This window comes from Gracilinanus agilis, chromosome 1, assembly GCF_016433145.1.
Source record: "Gracilinanus agilis isolate LMUSP501 chromosome 1, AgileGrace, whole genome shotgun sequence".
Lineage (NCBI taxonomy): Eukaryota > Metazoa > Chordata > Mammalia > Didelphimorphia > Didelphidae > Gracilinanus > Gracilinanus agilis.
The window spans coordinates 700,825,392-700,848,247 of NC_058130.1; the positions used below are offsets into that span (position 1 = coordinate 700,825,392).

The 22,856-nt window shown below is 39.6% G+C and overlaps 1 pseudogene; it reads left to right on the top strand.

Moving 5' to 3' along the window:
• The first annotated feature begins 21,705 nt into the window (after positions 1-21,705).
• Positions 21,706-22,382, top strand: LOC123231985 (annotated as a pseudogene).
• The last annotated feature ends 474 nt before the right edge of the window (positions 22,383-22,856 follow it).

The following is a 22,856-nucleotide window of genomic DNA, read 5'->3' on the forward strand; positions in this document are numbered from 1 at the left end:
TTACATTCATGACCACAACTGACCCTTTTAACATCTGAAGGCACTCATAGGGTCATAAATCTATACAGCCAGATCAGACCTCATAAGCCAGCCAACCCCACCTCCTCATCTTACAGATGAAGAGACTGAGGCCCAGGGCCCATGATTGTGCACAGTTAGGATGCATCAGAGGCGGGATTTAAATCTAGAGTCCTCTAGCTTAAGAGTCAGAACTTTTTTCAAAATGTCATACAATGTATTATTATCCTAATGAGAATACGGAGATAAATGAAAAATATTCCATATGACATTCATCGGAAAAGTGAAGACTCAAGAGGTAGAGGAAGGGGGAAGAGTCAAGAGAGAATGCATCTATAAGTCAATCCATTAAAAAGTATTTATTAAGTGTCAGTGATTTGCCAGGCACTCTATTAAGCACAGGTACACACAGAAGCAGCCATCAGTTCTTGTCTGCCTTCAAGGAGTTGACATTCTTCTTTAGGGGAAAATACAATGTCATCACAGATAAATAAATACATAATACATACAAAATATATATATAGATATAGTTATATACGTATAAATATGTACTAATTGTAGAGATGGGAAAGGAAGCACAGACCACTGGATGAGCTGGGAAAGGGTTCTAGAAGGAGGGAGTACTTGAGGGGACATTTGGAAGGAATTTGGGGTTCCAAGACCCAGAGGTGAGGGAGGGCATTCCTGGCTTAGAGTACAAAGACACAGAGACAGGAAAAATAATGCCATGCTTAGAGAACCAGTAGGACACTTTGGCTAGATAGTGTACCCAAAGTAGAGCGATGTGCACTCAGCCTGGACATAGAGATGAGCCAGATTATGAAGGACTTTAAATGCCAAACAGAAGAACTGGCAAATATTTGATCCTAGAGACAACAGGATTGACCAAGGATTGTCTGTACTGCCTAATCTCCAAGCTCGCCAGAATCTTAGGCCTGTAATTTCATTAGACAATGGAACTTCTTGACTCTATCAATGCAAGAATAGAGCCTTTGCTACAATTTAGAATCTTTGCAGTTCCCAAGATCAGTGAGAGTGACTTGTCAAGGGCCACACAGGAAGTATGTGTCAAAGTCAGAATGGGACCCCAGGGCTTCTACCTTTAAGGCCAGCTCTTAATCTAATACTTGGTAAACCTTTTAACACAGTGCAAATTTGTTGGCTATTATGGTTCTCTAACGCCTCTCCCAACTCTAAAATTTTATAATCCCTCATAGAAGAGTTGTTTTTACAAGAAGCAGAAGTACAAATTACAGAATAATACATTTGAGTCTCACAAAGAGGATAAAAAAGGTAACACTGGTGTCTTGTACAGAAGACCCCCATTTCCTAGCCCTGTAACAAATAAAATTAATATAGAAGGACATATATAAAAACAAAAAAAGATGTTAGGGTTTAAAAAATTTCTTTTTTAAAAAGAAAGAACAGCTCTTGGTGGGGGCTCTTTCCAGATTTACTAACTCTACTCTCCATTTATCCAACAACTTCTTGGCTTGTGCTTCATAATCTGTTTTGACTGCTGTCACATTTGCAGACCCGTTAGCAATACAGAAGGAGGACAAGCTGCTGAGGGCTTCTGAGGAAGGGAAAAACCTTCAACCAGTTCTGTCGTGATGTTGGCAGTAGCTCTAAAGTCATTTCTGCCTCTTTTGTGTTCATTCTTTCCCACTTTTAGGGGAAGGAAATTAAATACGGGTATGATATTGTGAGCTTTGTAAGAAAGTTAAGAACAAGCCAACAGGAGATCTAGACTCAGAGTCCATGCAGAGTTTTGCAACCAGCCAATCCAGCATGGAGGACTGCAGGATCTTGAACCCATCCAGTAGCGTGAACCATTCATTGGACCAACGTTATATAGAAACTGTATTGAATCTGAGATTACTCTCTCTGAGGACCAAGGTGATATGAGGTAAGTGTGTTCCCAAGCATTGGAGATAAATGTGTAGACTTCTGTTCTTGCTCTGTCTTTGAAGAAAATACCTTCTTTGTAAAAAAATAAAAATTAAAAAAATCTATCCTAGCTATTCACATTGCATCTTTTCCCGGGTTGCTGGTCTGCTATACCTCATTGTCTCCTCAACCTCCCCTAAAGGGTAAAGAGTGTATCTTGCTTTTTCCAAAGGTGAAATTGGCCTGCTACAGACCAGTTCAAGATAAGATCCAAGGTACCACAGTCCACAGGCAAGTGATGAGAAGGAGTCCATTAAGACTGTTGGTCAACGCACTGTTACAGAGATCTGTCCGACAACACATAGCTGGGGAATCACCATATTCTTCTAGAGCAGGTGGACAGGTGTAAGCACAAGATTTGATGACCCAAGTATTCCCATCAGGTACAGCTAAAAAACAGAAGGAAGAATTAGTTTCTTGGCACATGTAAGGATGGAACCCTTGACTCCATCCCCCCTCAGAAGACATGCCATACCACAGCCGTGTGGAGAACATAATGCAGTGAACTTCAAGACCACAAGACCCATCAGTGGGAAACTGTTGCTCTGTAGCTGGGTTTAGGCTTAGTTTGTGTTGAGGGACCAGAAGAAAACAAGAGAAAGGAGGATGGAGGCTAGAGCCCCATCACAACATCAATATATTCAGAAGTCTGGAGGAGTGACGTATTTATTCATTTAGGTCTGTCTCACCTGATCTCAAGGTTAATTAATGAAGGCTTCATCATAAAATGAGGGTTTGGGATTAGCTCATAGAATTATGGGATTAGAGCCTATAGGGCACCTTTAAGATCAATTGAGTTCAACCCCTTCATTATACAGATGAGGAAAGTGAGGTCCACATCAAGTGATTTGCCCTGAATCATATAGTAAATTTCTGAGAAAGTACCAGGATGAAGATGAAGAGACACATCCATAAATGGTAGGTATCAAGGGAAGAGCCAGGGATTCTAGTTGGAGAACCCAGGTCTCCTGATTCCCAGTGTCTGTTCTATCAGAGGATGATGCAGTGGAAAGAACACTGAATTTAAAATTTTTCAAGAAAACTGGGTTCAGGAGCAGCTAGGTCACTCAGTGGATAGAAACCCAGACCTAGAATGGAGAGGACCTGGGTCCAAATCTGGCCTCAAATACTTCCTAGCTATGTGACCCTGGACGAGTCACCACTGCAATTGTCTAGCCTCTACCACTCTCCTGTCTTGGAACCAATACCTATATCAATTCTAAGACAGAAGGCAAGAGTTGTTTGTTTGTATTTTAAAAAGAAAAATAAAATTGGGTTCAGCTCTCAGCTATGCTATTTACTGTCCATGTGATGATAGATGTGTCTCTTCATCTCTCTAGACCTTGACTTCCTGTAGAATGAAGAGGCTGGAGCTGATCATTGCTAATGTGCCGAGCCCTTAATCTAGGGTGCTAGAATCCCTCTAACCATGCTCTCTTTTAACCTGACCAAGGTATCTGGGACACTGAGTGATTTTTCAGGGGTCTTCAAGGACTTGACTCTAATAGATGATTCTTAAATGGTATGATTTCAGTTCTCATAATAGAGGCTGGAGAAAGGATGGAAAAGGAAATATTCTAAGCCAGGGGCTTCCCAATGTATCAATGTGGACACAGACCATCTTCCCTAAGAATTAAGTCAGTGTTATATAATAGAACAAATGTTTATCTTGAGGTCCCAGGGTGACATCTTTAGAGCTGGAAGAGATCTTACAAATGACGGAATTAAAATTGAGAGAGGTCGTGACTTGCCCAAGGTCACATAATTAGACATTATTTGAGGCAAGATTTGAACTCAAGTCCAATGTGGCCACTTAGCTGCCTTCAATTCCAACAATTATATTTACTAGCTGTGTGATTTGAGGCGAGTCTCTCCAAGCTTCAGTTTTGTCTTCTAGAAATTTTGAATATCAAGAATTCATATTTAAGATCTATATATTGTTTTCCTGATCATTCAAATATCACTATCCCCATTTTACAGAAAAAGAAATCGAGGCTCAGGAAGGAATGCCTTGTTTAAGGTCACACAGCTAGTAAGTATATGAACTTGAACTCAAACCCTCAACTCCTAAAATCCAAACTAGTGGTTTTTTCTGCCAGACAACAGTGTCTTCTATCACAGGATCATAGATTGTCAAAATTATACATTATCTAAACCCAGCATTCTTCACCTGGGGCCCATGAATTTGCTATATTTTTATAATGTTCCAAAATAACTGATTTCCTATACAATCTTGGGTATTTTATTGTTTGAAACTGCAAACTGGGTTTAATCATCCAACTTGCCTCACATGGTCTTTATGAGTAAAATGCGTTGGAAGCTTAGAAATCTAAAGTGTAAGCTTCAGTTATTTTTTCATCATTGGTCCTTGTGAATGACGAGAAATCAAACTCTACTTCTGCCTTCCTCCCTCCCATCCCCCTTGGGCCTGGGCCCCAGATAGATACTCACTAGTCCACGTATTTAGGCAATAACGTGTTTGGTTGTTGCAGTCTTGGGGTTGTAGGCAGTCACCAATTCCCCTACACTCATGACACTTCAAGGGCAGGACAATGGAGGCTACGATAAAAGACAGATAAATGGGTCAGCTAGAGACAATCCTTGGTGCAACATGGGGACACTATGGGGAAAAAAAGAAGGCACCAAAATAACTTGTATGATAGACTTGAAATCTAGGTTCAAATTTTGCTTCTCCTACTTAGCAGCTAGTTTAGTGATTCATTCTGAGCCTCAGTTTCCTGATCTGTGAAAGGGGTATCAAAATCCCTGTAACACCTCCCAAGGTTACTGGGAGGCTCCCAGTAACATAGAGGGAGACGTGAAGAACTTTGAAGTACTATGGCATGTGTACATGGGCTATTATCATGGAGGGGCCTCACCATGCTCTGAAGTTCAGAAATGCCATCACCAGGTCCAGCATCTTTTTCAGTGCTGGGTTTCATACTATGAGGTTCAGACCTTCCTACCACCACAGGGGGAAAATCAGATAAGGAGAATTATAGTATCAAAATCCTACATGCTCAAACTGGAAGGAAATTCAGAACAGCCTTCCTGCCTCTGAGTTCCCTCACCCTTCCCTCTTCCCAACCAGGAAAACTGCCCACAGTCTCTGGACAGGGTATTATCCAGCCTCGCCTACAACATCACGGCTGAGGGACCTCAGAGGCTATTAACTCCACCTGCCTCCATTTAGAGATAGAGAAAAGCCTAGAAAGGTTCAGTGACTTCCTAGGACCATACAAATTGTATCAGAGGCTAAATTTGAACTTAGATCCTCTGGGACCACCACCAGTTTTCTTTCACTGTATCTTACTGTCAGTTAGTCAGTCAGTCAGTCAGTCAGCTAACAAGCATGAATTAAGTGCCTGCCAGAGTCAGCTAGATATCACAGTGAGTAGAGTGCTGGACCTAGAATCTTGGAAGATCTAAGTTCAAATCCAGCCTCAGGTACTTGATAGCTGTGTGACTCTGGACATGTCACTTAATCTTGTTTGCCTCAGTTTCCCAATCTGCAAAATGTGATGGAGAAAGAAATGGCAAACAACTCCAGTGTCTTTGTCAAGAAAACCCCAAATAGAGGAGTGAAAGAATCAACAAGGAGACAGAGTAAAACAACTTTCAAAAGAAGAAGCCCTCAGACCATCTGGTAAACTAGTAACAACCCAGTAAATAAGCCAAAATAGCATCAAGGAAGGACTGAAGTTTAAGAGAGTACCCCAACTTCCCACAAAACAGAGCCTACCTATTAGATTGGGGAAATGGGCAAACAACAAAAAAAAAGTACCTAACTCTAAAGAATTTTTGTGGAGACAAAGAGCAAAGTGCAGACACGGAAGGGTGCAGTGAAAGCAAAGGAAACACATGCAAAGTCCAAAAAAAAAATATGAATTGGACACAGAGTCAGGAAGAGCCCAAAAAAGACTTCAAAAACCAATTAATAAAGGTAGAGGGAAAGTAGGGAAGAGAAATGAAAGTGATGCAAGAAGAAAGTAATGCAAGAAGAAATGAAAGTGATATAAGAAGGAAAAGAATGCAAGAAATGAAAGTGATGCAAGAAGAAATGGGCCAATTGAAAAAAGAGGCAAAAACTGACAGGAAAAACAGGTCTTAAAAATCAGAATTGACCATCTGGAAACTAATGATTTCATGAGAAATCAAGAAACAATAAAGCAGAATTAAATGAAAAAACAGGGGAAAACATGAAATAGCTTCTTGAAAAAACAACTGACCTAGAAAAATAGATCTAGGAGAGACAATCTGAGACTTATTGGATTACCTGAAAGCGATGATGAAGAAAAAACTTTGGATAGCATATTATAAGAAATTATCAAAGATAACTACCCAGAGATCCTTAAACAAGAAAATAAAATTGAAATTGAAAGAATTCACAGATCACCTCCAGAAAGGAATTCTCAATTAACAATGTCTAGCTAAATTCAAGAGCCACCAAGTCAAGGAAAAAATACTTCCAAGCAACCAGAAAGAAACCATTCAAATACCACGGAGCTACAATCAGGATCACTCAGGACTTCGCAGCTTCTATATTAAAGGATCTTAAGGCATGGAATGTGATATTCAGGAAAGCAAAAGATTTGGGTTTACAACCCAGAGTCACCTATCCAGCAAAACTGAGTATATTCTTTCAGGGGGAAAAATGGTCATTCAATAAGACAGAAGATTTCCAAGCATTCCTGAGGAATAAGCCTGACCTAAACAAAAAAATTTGAAGTCCAAACACAAGGCACAAGAGAAAACCAAAAAGGTAAATAAGAAAGAGAAAATTTAAGGGACCCATTAAGGTAAAAATATTTATATGCCTATATGGAAAGAGGATTTCTGTAATTCTCAAAAATTACTTTGAGTAGTAGAGAAGATAGAAGGAATTCACTCAGAAAGAGGGTAGAAAAGTAAGCTGATTATGATAATATAATATATATGATGATATATGATGATATAATGTATATGTAAATGTGATGATATGGTTTGAAATGTATGTTTGATATGAATGCATATGAATGACATGTAAAAATCAATCAAGGGCTGAAAGAAAGGGTTACACTGATAGAAAAGGGAAGGGAGAGATAGAATGGGGTAAATTATATGACATAAAGAGGCGAGAAAAATCAATGCAGAGAGGGGAGGATAAAGGTGATGACAGGCAATGCTTAAACTTTACTCTTATTGTAACTGGCTCAGAGAGGGAAAAACGAGTATACTCAGTGGGGCATCAAATTCTAGCTTATCCTACAGAGAAGTAGAAGGGAAACAAGACAAGAGAAGTGGGAAGCAATTGAAGGGAGGGGTACATGGGGATGACAAAAAGCAAAATACTGGTGAGGAGGAACAGAATGGCAGGGATTAGGGTTTTCATCTTAAAAGGTCACTCTACTGCAAATATGAATAACATGGAAATAGGTTTTGAGCAATGATACATGTATAACCCAGTGGAACTGCTTATCAGCTTCAGGAGCGGGGAGGAAAGAGTGGGGGGGGGTGAGGATCATGAATCATGTAACCATGGAAAAATATTCTAAATAATGAAAAAAAGAAAATGAATAAAAAATCTCAAATGAACTTATGAGAAAGAACACTATCCACATCCAGAGAAAGAACTGTTGGGATAGAAATACAGAAGGAAAACATTTGATTTATCACTTGCTTATATGGGTATATGATTTGAGGTTTTGGTTTTTTAAAGATTACTCTATTACAAAAATGAATAATATGGAAATGGGTTTTGAGTGAAAATTCACGTATAACCCAGTGGAATTGCCTGTCAACTCCAGGAGGGGGGCAGGGAAGAAAGGAGGGAGACAACATGAATTATGTAACCATGGGAAAATACTTAAACAAAAAAAATTTTTAATTAAAAAAAAAGAAATAAAACCAAATGAGGTCAGGAAGAATCAGATATGACTGAAATAACTTCCAGAGTCAGACATTGTGCTAAGTCCTGGGGATACAAAGAAAAGCTAAACCAATCCCTGAACTCACAGAATTCATATTCTAATATGAACTCAAAAGAGAGCTATGACCTATGTCATCAATGTTGGGGCACTTACTACCTAAGGGAATATAGAAATTAAGAGCAAGATCTAAAGTTGGGGGAACAATAGATAGAAATTGGACAAGGAGTCAGGAAGACCTGAGTTCAAATCTAGCCTCAGACACTTACTAGTTCTATAATCCTGCCCATGTCATTCAACCAATGTCTCCCTCGGTTTTCTCAATTATACAATGAGAACAATTAGAGCCACCACCTCTCGAGGTTGTTGTAGGGAAAAAACAAGATAATATTTATAAAATTCTTTGAAAACTTCACAGTGCTACATAAAGGTTAGCTATTACCAGTTTATATCTTTGTGTCCCCAGAGCTTAGCTCTTACGGTATAAGTTTAATAAAGGCTTCTTGCCTTAAATTGATAAACTGTGTATTATTGAATAAAGGACAGACAGTGGAGTCAGGAATGACTAGACTCAAGTTGTTCCTTTGATCCCTACTAGCTCTGTGATCAGAGGCAAGACATTGCCCCTTTATACCCTTCAGGTAGCTCTCCAAAATCCTAAATTCTGGGAGAGATGCCCTCTGCAACAATGGTGGGACTTTCCACACCAGAACTTCCACCATGGTGATGTAATTGGCAGAAAAGCACTCCAGCTGGAACCAAAAGATATAAGTTCCAGTCCAGCCTTACTTCTCACTTAATAAATAGCACCACTGCTTTGTGATAGAAATCCACTTCCCCAGGCTATGTGCCCTCTAAGATTTATCTTCTCCCACTTCCCATACCTCTTACCTTGGCCCAACAGCAGCAGCAGAAGCAAGAATTGGCACAATTTAGCTTTCATCATGATCACTATCTGGCCTGGGCAGTGAGTGGAGGTTGCCCAAGTCTGGGTTGGTTTTATACTCTTGATCTGGGTTGGTCATCCAGAGGAAAAAAACTCTGCAATTAAAGCTGATTCACAAGGCAAACCAGAAATTCCCTTCTCCCTTCCTCATTAACAACTCTTCATCTCTGACTCTCTTCCTACATATGGAGAGGTCAGAGTTCAGGAAAATGGCCCTGTGTAAAATGTTCATCCACTAGCAGAGTGAGAAAATATATTAGAATTCCAAATATCCTAGCTCTGAGGTACTCAGATTCTGAGAAAGGCTCTTAGGGATTCTGACAAAGAGTCTTAGAACATAGATATCAGAGTCCAGGCACTCAGGGAAAGGTTCTTAGAACATAGATGTTATAGCTCAGGGAATCTGGAAAAGGCTTTTAGAATACAGATGTCAGAGCTCCAGAATTCTGGGAAAGGCTCTTAGAATGCGGATGTCAGAAGTCAGGGATTCTGACAAAGAGTCTTAGAACATAGATATCAGAGTCCAGGCACTCAGGGAAAGGTTCTTAGAACATAGTTGTTATAGCTCAGGGAATCTGGGAAAAGGCTTTTAGAATACAGATGTCAGAGAGCTCCAGAATTCTGGGAAAGGCTCTTAGAATACAGACAGATGTCAGAGCTCAGGGACCCTAGGAAAGACTTAAATACAGATATCAGAGCTCAGGGTTTCTGGGAAAGGCTCTTAGAACATAGATGTCAGAGTTCAAGGAGTCTAGCAAAGAGTCTTAGAACATAAATATCAGAGCCAAAGACTCTGGGAAAGGCACTTAGAACACAGATGTCAGAGCTCAGACATTTTGGGAAAGCCTCTTAGAATACTGATGTCAGAACTAAGGGACTCTGGGGAAGACTCTTAAATACACATGTCAGAGTTCAGGGATTCTGGGAAAGGCACTTAAATACATATGTCAGGGCTCAGGGATTCTGGCAAGGAGTCTTAGAACACAAATGCCAGAGACTCAAGAGCTCTAGGAAAGGTTCTTAAAACATAAACTGTTAGATCTGGGAGAAGTTAGAGATAATTTAATCTCTGCATTTTATTGTCTGTATCTAGAAACTGAAGCACAGATAGATGGTAAAGTAGAGACTCCTTAGCCTAGTATACTTGGCTCAAACCCTTTGGTATCCCTTGGTCTCTCCAGTCTTTTCTTAATCTCCTTTCCAATAGGCAACCTTTCCTCTACCAGATTTGCGATGTGGGGGACCTAAAGAACAGTGTTTCACATTTAGAAGAAATCCTCAGTGTAGGACATTGGGGGGTGAGGAAAGATATTATCTGAGGAGGCATACAGAATCTCCATTTAAGGAAGAGACTCATGGTAGCCATCTCTTCATTTCCCATCAGGCTACACTCTGTCTCCTCCACAATGCCTCAGGTCTTCTCCTTTCAAGAACATCTCTTTAACTAACTTTGTAAATAATTCAACGCAATGTAAATGTGTTGGCTATTATTGTTCTCTAAAGCTTCTCCCAACTCTAAAATTTTATGATCCCTCATAGAAGGGTTATTCATACCATTGTTAGGAAGCAAAAGTACAATAACTGAATTGATTTTGAGGGAATTGAGAGGATTAAGTCAGCAAGTGGTAGTAGAAACTGAGGCAAAGTTAGAAGAAATTGAGTGAACCACACTGAAGCCATCTTGTGACTTAATTCTAGAGCTAGCTTAGTTTCTATTCAATTTAGGAGATAGTCCAAATTCTCTCTTGTGAGAAAACTTTATTCAGTTGTGGGAACTGGGAAAAATTTTTTATTACATTCTTTGAGGCTGGCCCTGCATGGCTGGAAAGGTGGACTACCGATACCTGACATTTAGAGACCTTTCATCAAGGATCTAAATCAAGGAACTCACCCAGGTCTGAAGACTGATATAAGGAGTTTTCTCACAATCATACATCTCAAGTAACCCATGTGGTCTGGTCCTGGTTGTTAGGAAATTGCTATGAATTACTTCATCTACATGCTCAGAAGATTGAACCCTGGTTTCCTCAGTCATTTCATCTTTCACCCACCACATTCATACAAAGAACATAAAAGAGTTACACTGACCATTTTGTATGGAAACATACAGCTCTTCCCTCAAGTTAATTAGCTTATAATCTATGCATTGAAGTTGCCATTTGGTCTTCTTAAGAAAGAACAGTTCTTGGTGGGGCTTGTTGTGCCCAGAGAAGTATCCCAATAAATGAGTCTTGAGCCAACACTGCAATATGCAAAGGGACTTTATTGTCTAGCTCGAGCTAGGGTCTCTCACGAAAAGTTAGTGAGGGACCCCAGCTGAGCCAGGGCTAGAGTTTTTATGGAGTAGTAGTCAGAATGGAACGGGGTAGAGGAATGTCCTTAGGTTAGGAAATCTTGTAGATAAGGGGAATGTCCTAAGGAATTCTTGTAGATGAGGGGAATACCTGCAGGGAGGAGATCCTGGCAAGAAGGGGAAGGTCTTCAAGGTAGATAAGGTCAGTCCTGGGAGACCGGAGGTCTGTAAGGTTTGGGATTCCTGTGGATAATTCTATTTCACCATAATGTCATATAAGGGTTGGGCCCATAATGTCATATAGGGGTCAGGATTTTTAATTCTGACTCTTTCTAGGTTCCACAGGCTCTTTCCACACTTACTGGCTCAGTTCTCCATTACTGCTTCTTGGCTTGTGCTTCATAATCTGCTTTGACAAAAGTCACTTCCATGCCAGATAAAGGTAAAATGTTCATACCTGCTGGCAATGCAGAAGGAGGATGAGTTGCTGAGGGGCTCTGGATAAAGAAAGGACCTTCACTCAGATCTATAATGAAAATGAGAGAAGATAGCCTAGAAGTTTCTGTCTCCCTTGTGTCCATTCTTTCATATTTTTAGTAGAATGAGATTAGAGATGGTTATCACATTATCAGCCTTGGAAGGTCAGGAGAATAAACCACCAACAGGTCCAAAAATGTAGTCCATGATGAATCCAAGTTTGCAGGAGTCCAAACAACAACTAACCTAGCTATAGGTCTTTTGATGGGTTGCTGGTTCCTCCGTGTCCTCAACCTTTCCCAAGAGGTAAGGACTGTAGATACTGCTTTCCCTAAAGCTGGACACAATCTGTTATGGACCAGTTCAAGATGAGGCCTCAGAAGGAGCTCATTAAGGCTGATGGTCTTTTTAGTGGACCACTGCTATAGAGATTGATCCAACGATGCATAGCTGAAGATTCATCATATTCTTCTAGAGCAGGTAGACAACTTAATGACCCAAGACTTCTCACCAGAAAGAGTTAAAAACATAAGGAAGAATGATGTTCTTGGCACATATGAGCATGGAACCCTTGACTCCATCCCCCCCTCAGGAGACATGCCATACCCCAGTGGAGAACATAATGTAATGAACTTCAAGCCCACAGGACCTGTTAGTGAGGCACTGTCACTGTAGCTGAGGTTTGGGCTTAGTTTGGGTTGAGGAACCAGAAGAAAACAAGAGAAAGGAGGATGGAGGCTAGAGCCGCATCACAGCATCAACAGGAGATATTCAGAAGTTTGGAGAGGTGAGGCAGTCACACCAGAAACATCCATTTAGGTCTGTCTCACCTGATCTCAAGGTTAATCAATGAAGGCTTCATCTATAAAATAAGCATTTGGGATTAGCTCATAGGATCATAGGATTAGAGTCTAGAGGGCACCTTTAAGATTACTGAGTCCAATCTTCGTTTTACAGATGAGGAAAGTGAGGTTCATATTGAATGATTTGCCCTGAATCACAGAGACAATAGATGTCTGATAAGGTACCCGCGTGAAGATGAGGAGACACATTCACAAAAGGAATCAGGGAAGAGCCAGGTTTCTCAGAACCCAGGTCTCCTTATTCCCAGGTCTGGTCTATCATAGCATGATGCAGTGGAAAGAACTCTGGATTTAGAATAAAGATGACTGGATTCAGGACTAAGGAACACTGTTTCACATATGGGAGAAATCCTGAGTCTAGGGCATTGGGGAGAAGGGTGTTATCTGAGGAAGGCACTTCAGAACCTCCATTTAAGGAAAAGACCCAGGCCAGTCCTCTCTTTCATTTCTTATCAGGCTATACTCCAGACTTCTTCATAATGCCTCAGGAATCCTTTCATCCTGAAAAGTCAAATCAGTCCTAGAATTTACACCTCAAAAATAGTTTCATTACCTTAGCCCCTCCCTCTGATTGAATGGCATATCCCAGAACCTCTATTTAATAAAGGCACCATCTCTTCATTTCCCAACTGGCTTCATTCTTCTAGATTTCTCCATCAGGTTCCTGGAACCTTTTCAACTTGAAAGATTACATCACCCTGATAACATTCTTTATTAGTACCCTCTGCCTCTGGAGTCCCTTCTTATAATTAAAGAGTGTTTATTAGAAAGCTTCTCCCAGATATTAACAGGAAAGCCATCATTTCCTTCTCACCAGGATGAACTTCAGTCTTTCTCTTCCAGGTGTTAACAGGAGATCCTTTCCTTTCTCACCAGACTGAACTTCAGTCTTCTTCTTACATGCACACACACACACACACACACACACACACACATACACACACACACACACATGATTTTCAGCTTTCTTTTATGTGTTGTCTTTACCTCTTGGAATGAAAACTCCTTGAGGGTAGGGATTGCTTTCTGCTTGCTTTTGGATTCCCAGCATTTAGCACAGTGCCCAACATATAGTTACACTTAATAATTGCTTGTTGATTGACTGAATGGGAGGGAACATCTGAGAAGTCAGTAGGACTGGACAAAGGTACTGGAGTCCTAAGAGGGAATGTGTGTAGGAGGATATAGAAGTCAGGCAGGGAGGAGGTTGGAAGGTCAAAAGACAAATGGGAGAAAAACTCTGTGCTCACCTGGCCCTAAGATTCCCCTACAGGAGAGTGTGGTAGCATGGGAAGGGGCCTAGATTTGGAGACAGAATTGGCTTTGCAGAATCTCAGGAAAGGGCCTCAGAGAGCATCTAAAATTACCCCCACCTTAGTAAAGAACCTACATCATCCTCCAAGTGACTCACTGACCTTTGCATAAAGATGCCATAGAGTTCCCTCCAGAGGAAGCCCATTCCCCTTTTGTACAGTTCTTATTTGGAGGAAGTCTCTTTTTGTTCCTTGGGTGGAGCTGGAATCTTCCTGTCTTTAACTGCTTTCCCATCTGTTTGTTGCTCCAAGTGCTATCTTGCCATGAGGTCCTCCAGGACAAGTATAATTGCTCTTCCATAGGACAGTCTCTCAAATACTGAAAAAGAGAGAAATGCCCCCCACCTAAGTCATCTCTGATTTTTTTCCTGGCCCTGGCTTTATTCTTTGAAGGAGTCACTCCATCTCTTCTCTCCAGGCATTTGCCTGGAATTCTCTCCCTGTCAATCTCTGCTTCCCAGACAGCTTTTGAGCTCTGGCTAAAATAACGTCTTCCAGAGGAAGCCTCTCCCAATTCCTCTTCACTCTAAAGTCTTTTCTTTCTTGATTTTTTTTCTATGTATCCTGTATGTAATTGTTTTGTACACTGTTGTTTGCATGGTGTCTCCTCCATTAAACTGTGAGCTCCCTGAAAGCAAGGACTGTCTCTTGCATTTCTTAGTATCCCCAATGCTTAGCTCAGTGCCTGACACATAGTAGGTACTGATATGCTAACAAGCTGTTTGGCTCTACTCCAGACAAAATATCTCCATCTCTGTTAGCTGATCATTATAAAACTTGATCTCCAGTCCTAACTTGTTCTTTCTAAATCATGGTGCCCCAAGGCAACTAGATGGTTCAGTGGATAGAGAGCCAGGCCTGGAGACAGTAGGTCCTGGGTTTAAATCTGGATTAGACAATTCTTACCTATGTAGGCAAGTCATTTAGCGCCAGTTGCCTAACCTTACTGCTCTATGCCTTAGAACCAATTGGATTCTGATGGAAAGTAAGAGTTTATAAATAAATGAATTAATTAACCAATTAATTAAATAAAGCATGGTGCCCCAAACCACAAACCAACAAAGATAATCTATCTAAAATAAAGTACACCAAAAAGAGTGCTGGGTCATTCAGGCCATTCTATCTCTTCTGTTTTTACATAAGAGTTTTACTGATAAAATTAATTTTTTAATTTTTTAAAATATGACCTGGATTGCCCCTGGGAACCCTCTTTCTACTTCCTTTTAGTCTTCCTGATAACAAAGACATCCTTTATAACAAAGAATTTTTATAAAAAGAAAGAAAAAGAGGAAGAAGGAAAGAAAATTCAGTAAAAAGTAAAAATTACTCTATCTCTTAATGCAACCTAAAATCCTTAAGTCATATTTTTTTGGCTGCCATGTTACACTACTTCATCCTAGTTATAACACTAGTTCATTGTATAAACTTGATTCTGTCACTTTACCTCTGTGAGCCTCCATTTCCTTTTCTGTCACCAAAGGATGATCCCTTTCTGCTCTCTTCTATATATTCTATAGTCTATCTTCTAAAATTCCATCCTGCTCCAATATTCTATGACCTAGAGTCTTTTCCTGCTCTGGGAAATCTTGGGAAAGGAGCTAAATTTGGAGATAAGATGTGAGTTCAATTCACACCTCTGCTACTTGCTACCTGTATGACTTTAGATAAGTTCTCCAATTCAATTTCCTGTCAAATGAAAAGCAACATGTCAGAGTAGGAAGAAAGCCAGCCCTAGAGCCAGGAAGACCTGGATTCAACCTCCATCCTCAGTGTATTGACTGTATGATCATGGACAGCTCATATTACCTCAGAGGGCCCTAGGCAATCCTCTAAGACCAAATTTCAGAGATGCCCATCTGCACTGATAAAGGGAATTCTTCACCAGGAGCTCTCTAGATCAATAAAATCACAATCATTTTTTTAATGGAAGAGACTAAATGATCTCTAAAGCTTTGTCCAACTCTAAATTGATTACCCTATGTTCCCATGTTCTATTCTGTGTCCACCTGGATGTTCTGTGCTCTAAGTTCTCGCCCTTTCCAATTTTCTAATTCTACAAGTTGGATCCTCTTGTGTGGTGAAAAGACTAGATTAAATTACCAAAGAAGAATGCAGGTGAAGTCTGAATAGTAGCCATCTGTACCTTCATGAATGAACTCTCAAGTAGTCTTCCCTTTTTTCATTGGTAACTCCCTCCCACGGGCCACCATTCTAAAAGTCTAAAACTTGGGACTGACTCTTGTAAGAAGCAATTAATTAGGATAAATGAAAAGTCTTGTGCTTAGGTTCAAAAAATCATTATCAAAAGTTTAAAGTAAGGGGCCACTGGGTGGCTCAGTGGATAGAAAGCCAGACCTAGAAAAGAGAGATCCTAAGTTCAAATCTGACCCCAGACACTTCCTAGCTATTTGACCATGGACAAGTCACTCACCCCCAATTGCCTAACCCTTATCATTCTTCTGCCTTGGAACTGATACTTAGCACGGATTCTAAGAGTTTTTTTAAAAATTCAACATAAGAGAAATACGATGAGACAGCATTTTCTTTTTTCTTTTCAGTATTTATTTATTTTTTTATATTCCTGTCTTTTTAAATTTTAAGCTCCAAATTCTCTCCTTGGTTCTCACCTCTCCTCCACCCACTGAGAAGGCAAGCAAAATTAAATCACTTAATTATATTGTGAAGTCATGCAAAGCATATCTCCATAGTTGTCATATCATAATGAAAGGAATGAACAAACAAACTAAGGAGATTTTACTTCAGTTTATGTTGTGGGAGAAACACACCCAAGTTCGTAGCAGCGTCTCACCCCAAGATGGGTGACTCAAACTCCATTCAATTCAGAAGTAAAAAAACAAGAATTGTACTTGAAGAAGTGGTTTATGGTGATATAATAGCTTAATTGTTGGTGGAATAGTCTTGGGCCTTATCAGGTAACCCTGGGGATGATGGATAAACCACTAGTAGAGCAGCCTCTTTGGAGCAGATAGTATGGCATAGCCTTCCATACTCTGTGGATCAGGTCTGCATATTTATTGGGGTCTGGGAGCTTGTCATCCCCCATTCCAAGTTCAGGTGGAGGTATGTTTTGGGATTTGTTGCCGTGGGGAATAAGAAGCATGAGCAAGTCTGGGGGATTCTTCTGGAAGGCCAGAGTCCCCAATGCATAGGTTCCATATTCCCCCATTGTCATTTGTCAACATGGGAGCAGTCTTGCTGCCCTTCTAGGATGAGAACATGGTGGGAAAGGAGATTCGGTACATTGGAGGACCACTATAAGTAATTAATTATGTCTTACAGTTCTAAGAACAATATGAATAATTAATAAAAGAGGTTAGGCACAAAGCTGATGCCCAGTGTAGAATATTAACAGATCCAGTATACAGAATGAGTTAGATTGATCAATCTGCAATTCATGCTTGACTAAACCTGAAACTACAGGTTTTGTAGTTGATGTTTAACCTGTTTTCATGCAAGATTTTAGAGTATGAGAATCCTATTCCTATTACTACCCCTCTCTGCCCACTGCCAGCCCACACCATTTGTATTCAGAATTCAATAACTCTCTCTCCAGATAGCATTTTTTCATCATTTGAAGTCATTTGAAATTGTCTTGGGTTATTATATTAATCACAGTCGATCATCATTACAACATTGCTGTTACTGTGTATAATGATCTCTCAGTTCTTCTCACTTGATTTTGCATCTGCCTTGTTTTTGTTTTTTTTCTGAAATCACACTCCCTTATCATTTCTTTTTTTTTTTAAACCCTTACCTTACTGTGTATTGGTTCTAAGTTAGAAGAATGGTAAAGGCTAGGCAATGGAGGTTAAGTGACTTGCCAAGGATCACACAGTGAGGAAGAGTCTGAGGTCAGATTTGAACCCAGAGCCTCCAACTCTAGACCTGGTTCTCAATCCTCTGAACCACCCAGCTGCCCCCTTATCATTTCTTATAGGGCATAGTACTCCATCTCAATCATATGCCACAACTTGTTCAGTCATTCCCTGAACGAGATGAATATCCTCTATTTCTAATTCCCTGACAGCACAAAAAGAGCTGCTACAAATATTTTTATGCATATAAGTCCTTTTCCTTTTTCTTTGAGTTCCAAATTGTTCTCCAGAATGGATGGACCAGATCACAACTCCACCAATAATTTATTTGAGTACCTATTTTTTTCTCATTCCCTCTAGGACTTCTCATTTCATATAGACATGAGGTGGTACCTCAGAGTTGTCTTAATTTGCCTTCTTCTAATCAATTGCAATTTAGAAAATTTTTATATGACTATAAATAGCCTTGATTTCCTCTTAAATCTGCCTGTTTATATCCTTTTACCATTTATCAACTGAAGAATATCTCTTATTTTTATAAATTTCAGTCAGTTCCCTATATAATTGAAAAATGAGACCTTTCTCAGAGAAACCTGATGCAAAATGCTATATTATTCATTGTCTATCATACCTTTTAGCCAAGTGTAGTTTCCCTGTTTCCTGCCTGAAACATATTAAGTATATAAATGTTTATTTCCTTTTTTCCTTCCTTTAAGTATTTGAAAGTTTATCTGGTTGAAGCAGGATTCTTTTTTTTTATTTGGAGGACAAAACCAGATGCCATGGGTAAAAGTTTCAAAAAGGCAGATTTTAGAACTTCCAAATAATTCGAGCTGTAAGAATAACTAGAATTTTCTAGCACAAAGTCTTTTGTCTATATTATATATGTTAACTCATTTGATCCTTATAACAATCCTGGGAAGTAGGTGCTATAATTATCCTCATTTGACATATGAGGAAACTGAGGCATGGAGAAATTAAATCACTTGCCCAGAGTCACACAGCTATTAGGTATCTAAGGCAGGGTTTCAACTCATGTTTTACTGACTCTCTTGTTCAACACTAAGTCCACTGTGTCTCCTCATTGTTCCCAAATTGCCTTGGGCTATTTCCAGAGATAATGAGTTTCCCTTCATTAGACGTATTTAAGTAGTTATTGAATGACTATTTATCTGGTATGTCAGAATGGAAGTTCCTTTTTTAGGTATGGACTGGATTTGATGACTGCTGAGGAATTTTCTAAACTCTGAGATCCTGTTGTTCTGTAATTCTACCCTGGATTCACTATGTGACTTTGGCTAAGTCCTTTCCCTTTTGGCGAAATGAGTAGCTTGGACTAGTTTAGTCCCCAAAGGTAGGAAACAAGACGACATAATGGAAATAACCCTGGATTTGGAGTCAGAAGACCTTTGTTTGAATCTCAACTGTTACTACCTCTATGACTTGGGAAAAGTCATCTAGTCATCATAAAGAAACTGGACGTCAACTTTTGCCTCTATAAAATGAAGGGTTGAACTAGGTATCTGTGAAGGCATCTTCTCTAAATCCTATGGCTATATAGTTTAGAGCTTCATCAGAAAAATGGATCATTTGCTCCTGAGTCACCAGCTGCCCCACCTATGATCATATGAGAGTGGTTGAGGGAATGAGAATTCAAGGAGACACCAATTCAACTTAGCCTGGCCATATTTAGGGCCCTTTCCTGTCAGGGACAAGTCAGTTATAAAGACAACCAAAATAATCAAATAGCTCACTTGGGCTGATTTGAAGTAATAGAACCTTCCCAGGACCTTGGATTCTCTTTGGGACCCAGAAAAAAAGAGGTGGGTAACCAAGGGAAGGGAAGAAAGAGTATGGGAAAGCCATAGTTTGGATTTTGTAGTTCAGGTGCTTAGTCATGTCCAGTTCTTCCTGACTCTGTAGATCATCACTATCCATAGGGTTTTCTTTCTATTTTTTTTTAAACCCTTAACTTCGGTGTATTGTCTCATAGGTGGAAGATTGGTAAGGGTGGACAATGGGGGTCAAGTGACTTGCCCAGGGTCACACAGCTAGGAAGTGGCTGAGGCCGGGTTTGAACTAGAACCTCCCGTCTCTAGGCCTGACTCTCAATCCACTGAGCTACCCAGCTGCCCCCGTATCCATAGGATTTTAATAGCAAAAATACTGGAGTGGTTTGCCATTTTCTTCTCCGGTGGATCCAGTAGATCCTTTTTGTCAAGCGATCCAAGATTAAGTGACTTGCTCAGAGTCACACAGGTAGGAGGTGTCTAAGGCTGGATCTGAACCCTGGTCTTCCTGACTCTAGACCTGGAGCTCTATCGAACTGCCTAGCTGCCCCCTATAGTCTGGATACAATGCAGTAAATAAATGCAGAAAAATCAATGGATTTGGTGCCAGAGGACCTAGGTTCAAGACCTCACTCTTCTACTTGTGTGACATTGGATGACTCATTTGAAGCCTCTTGGTCTCAGTTTTCTCATCTGTAAAACAAGAGGGTTGGAGCAGATGATTCATCCCTAATTCTCAATCCTGTGTTGCTATGATGGTTCACTGGTGTCTATGGCAATGGGTACAGGCTGTTCTGAGGAGACATAAGAGTAATAACAAAAGTATGCCCATGTGTCAGAGCTCAGGATAAAAAATAGAAGGTGAAGATTTGGGAAAAGTTAGAAGAAGGAAGATTTCAATTCCATATACTACTACCACTACTACTACTACTACTACTACTAATAATAATAATAATAATAATAATAATAATAATAATAATAATAGAATACTTTATAGAATACTTTAGGGTTTGCAAAGTGCTTTGCACATGTTCACTCATTTGATCTTCACAACAACCCTGTGAGGTAGGTGCTATTTTTTATATCCATTCTACAGATAAGAAAACTGAGACACAGAGAGGTTGTGACTGCGATTCACACAACTAGGAAAAGGAAGGAAGGAAAGAAACATTTATAAAGTGCCTCCTGTATGCCAGACACTTTGCTAAATGCTTTACAAACATCTCATTTACTCCTCACAAGGACACTGCAAGGTTGATGCTATTATTATCCGCATTTTAGAGTTCAAGAAACAGAGCTGGATAAAATTTAAATGACTTACTCATAATCACATCATTACTTTCTGAATTCAGATTTGAACTCAGGTCTTTCTGACACCAGACCCAACTCTCTATTTACTGGGCTACCTAATGAGTATGAGATAGGATTTAAACTGAGGTCTTCTTCATTCTATATTCTGTGCTCTACCCATTATGCTACTTTATTCTGAGAACTGTATTATCTCTCTGCCAAGGAAAAAATTCTGAATTAGAGCCTGTTAAGAGTGAAATAGATTAGGGGTCAGTGAGGTGTCTCAGTGAATTGAGAGCCAGATGGGAGGTCCTGGTTCAAATGTGACCTCAGACACTTCCTACCTGTGTGACCCTGGGCAAGTCACTTAACCTCCATTGCCTAGCCCTTACTTATCATTATGCCTTGGAACCAACACACAGTATTGATTTTAAGATAGAAGGTAAGTAAATAGAATTGGGTCTGGTGTCAGAAAGACCTAAGTTCAAATCTGGGCTCAGATAACTAGCGATATGATTATTTTCATCTAATTCTCTTTATTTTATTCAAGTAACAAAGTTATGCAAAAGTTTACATGTTGTCTCCCTCCTCCCTTCTTCCTGTCCTTTTCCCATAGTTGACAAGCAGTTCCACTGGGTTTTACATGTATTATCTGATGTAATTTTTTTTCAAAAAGCAAAATGGACTTTAGATAGTAATAAAGGCTGCCTTACTGGAAGGCTTGAAGCAAAAGCTGAATGACCACTTGCCAGGAAGCCTATAAGATCTGTTCAGATAGTAGATAGAATTGATAACTTCTAAAATCTCTTTCAAAGCTTGCTTCCACCTGTGTGGTTGAACTCTTCTCATCCCCAAAGTCAAATAAGTGAATTCCCAAAATTCCTTCTACTTCCATTGCTCTCCATCCCCTTCCAAACACCATTTTAAAGTACCTCTCTTTGCTCTTCCGACAGTTTGGTGCAAAGTGAGCATTGGGAGAGGTAACTGAAACCTTCTAGGCTTCTCTGAAATTTAATCTAAAACATGAATATTAGACGAAATCATAAAATTTATATCAACAATATGAATGATAAAATAAAAAAAGAAGAACCGAAGAGATCATTATATGCCCTCTTTTCTCAGTTTGGCCATGTAGTGGATATTGTGGCTTTAAAGACTATGCAGAAGAGAGGGCAAGCTTTTGTTATATTTAAAGAACTTGGCTCATCTACAAATGCTTTGAGACAATTACAGGGCTTTCTGTTTTATGGTAAACCAATGAGAATTCAGTATGCAAAAACAGACTCTGATATAATTTCTAAAATTGGTGGCACTTTTGCTGATAAAGAAAAAAAAAAGAAAAGAAAAAGACTAAATCTTTGGAACAAACTGCTAATGCTGCAAACAAAAAGCCTGGTCAGGCTACACCAAATTCAGGGAACACTCAAGGAAATTCAACCCCAAATCCTCAGGTGCCTGACTACCCACCAAATTATATTTTATTCTTAAATAACTTGCCAGAGGAGACTAATGAAAGGATGTTTTCTATGCTGTTTAATCAGTTTCCTGGTTTCAAAGAAGTACGATTGGTACCTGGGGGACATGACATTGCTTTTGTGGAACTTGAAAATGATGGACAGGCTGGTGCTGCCAGAGATGCCTTATAAGGATTTAAGATCTCACCATCCCATGCCATGAAAATTATGTATGCCAAGAAATAGCTTTCTGGATATTGTTTGAATGCCTTAACTTTATTTATGATTTTTGTTCTTCATTTTTCAAAATAGACAATTTAGAAATTTTGAAGAACTTTCTGAAGGCAAAAATGAAAGAAGCAAAATGTTTTGTGTAAATTTTTTTTAACTCAGATTTTCCAGCATTCCCTATACATTTTGGTTACTGCAACATGCAAGAGACATGTTGTACAATTAACTCACTTGTATTCCAAAAAATTAATTAATTGATTGATTGATGAATGAAGTACCTCTCTTTCAAGAAGCCCACCTGACCACTTTCTACCCTAATTGGTCCTGCAGCTAACTTACACCTTTTTCTAATATAGCATTTCTATCCAGGATGAGTGTAAAAAGTTTCTTGGACTTCCATTACTCAAGTCTTGGCTGGAGTATGTTGTACATCATCCTCTCCCCACTTAGACTCTCCCTAAGGCCTATGTATCCCCAGTAAATTATCAA